Source organism: Eumetopias jubatus, unplaced genomic scaffold (assembly GCF_037043125.1).
Source record: "Eumetopias jubatus isolate StellerSeaLion01/CBP00866 unplaced genomic scaffold, mEumJub1_p1.0 scaffold_2, whole genome shotgun sequence".
NCBI classification, from domain to species: domain Eukaryota; kingdom Metazoa; phylum Chordata; class Mammalia; order Carnivora; family Otariidae; genus Eumetopias; species Eumetopias jubatus.
The window spans coordinates 66,037,677-66,039,275 of NW_028274808.1; the positions used below are offsets into that span (position 1 = coordinate 66,037,677).

The 1,599-nt window shown below is 36.1% G+C and overlaps 1 pseudogene; it reads left to right on the forward strand.

Annotated features, from left to right (window-relative positions):
• The first annotated feature begins 292 nt into the window (after nt 1–292).
• LOC114210210 (U4 spliceosomal RNA) lies at nt 293–421 on the forward strand (annotated as a pseudogene).
• The last annotated feature ends 1,178 nt before the right edge of the window (nt 422–1,599 follow it).

Here is a 1,599-nt window from a genome sequence, read left to right on the forward strand (position 1 = left end):
ATTTTATTTATTTATTTGACAGAGAGAGACACAGCGAGAGAGGGAACACAAGCAGGGGGAGGAGGAGAGGGAGAAGCAGGCTTCCCGCGGAGCAGGGAGCCTGACACGGGGCTCGATCCCAGGACCCTGGGATCACGACCCGAGCCAAAGGCAGACGCTTAACGACTGAGCCACCCAGGCGCCCCTTGGATACTAAATTTTAAAGGCTGAGCAAAAGAAAACTATTAAGTAAAATAGAAAATGCTGTTTTAGTTAGAAAAAGATTTTAGTTCTTTAAATTTACCACTCGAGAAGCTTTGCGCAGTGGCAGTATCGTAGCCAATGAGGTTTATCGGAGGCGCAATTATTGCTAATTAAATTTACCACTCAAGAATTAAGGAAATTAAAGCATTATAAGTTTTAGAATACAGGTTCTAAAATCATAGCAGAAACTTTTATAGATTTATATAATAAAACTTTTTTTTCTAAATAATATCACATCACACCTCATTAAGTTCTTGAACTTAACTTGTGCTTTAGATTTACTGCTTCCTTTACTTTTGACATTTTAAATGAATGGAAATTAAAAATACAGTAGCCAGTTGACACGCACAGTATTTCTTTCCTGCTCCATACAAATGTGGTTTAATATGAGTTTGAATATAAAAGTCAAATGACATTATGCTAAATTTAAATCATATGCTTTTTGTTTGAAGACAAAACTTTCAATCTACTTAAATACAAGGCTAAAAATGCCAGTAATTCTGAAGATAAGACTAGTAGTTTAAATGGTGGTGAATCAAGAAGTCTAACAGACCACAAGTTAGAAGTGACGACTAGAGTCCATCGTCTCTCATGGGTATTCAAGGGGGCACGTTCTGCATGGAGCACTGGGTGTTATGCACAAACAATGAATCATGGAACACTACATCAAAAACTAATGATGTAATATATGGTGATTAACATAACGATAAAAAAAGAAGTGACGACTAGATGTCATTTTACTTAGCAGTTTCACTTTTAATACGGAAATGGACAACATACTGTGTTTCCATATTTAACATTATAGGTGGAAAAGGATATACATTGAAAGGAAACTACCAGCAGTGTCCACAGTTGCCAGTATTACTTCATTGAAGAGACTTTTCAGAATTGAAACAAGTGTGACCAAATTGTGTTCCATAAGGAGTATGAAATGACTAACAACAAAAAGAGATCTTCGAATATTTATTAATTTTTCTCCCATATGTGTTGCAAACAATTTAAGAAGAGGACAGTGTCGAATAGCCATTAGAGTTCTGAGCCACTTTGGTGAATTTTTAAAATCTGGAAGCTGCAAGCTAAGGCACAGGAGTGAAGTGGGATTAGTGCAAAGATGAGAATGTGGGGAGATAGAAAAAAGGGGATCACACATAGAAAACTCAATCCAGTTGCTACTCTGCCACCTCAGCTGTGTAATTTTCTGTATTGCCCATCTTCTCTAAACTTATTTAGTTGATAAATGCAGTAAAGTGCTTTTTTATCTTATCTCACAGGGTTTTCCAGATGGTTGCTATAATTGTTCAATGATAATTTATATGGAAATACCAACATATTTTGAAAGCCACATGGTGTTTTGCA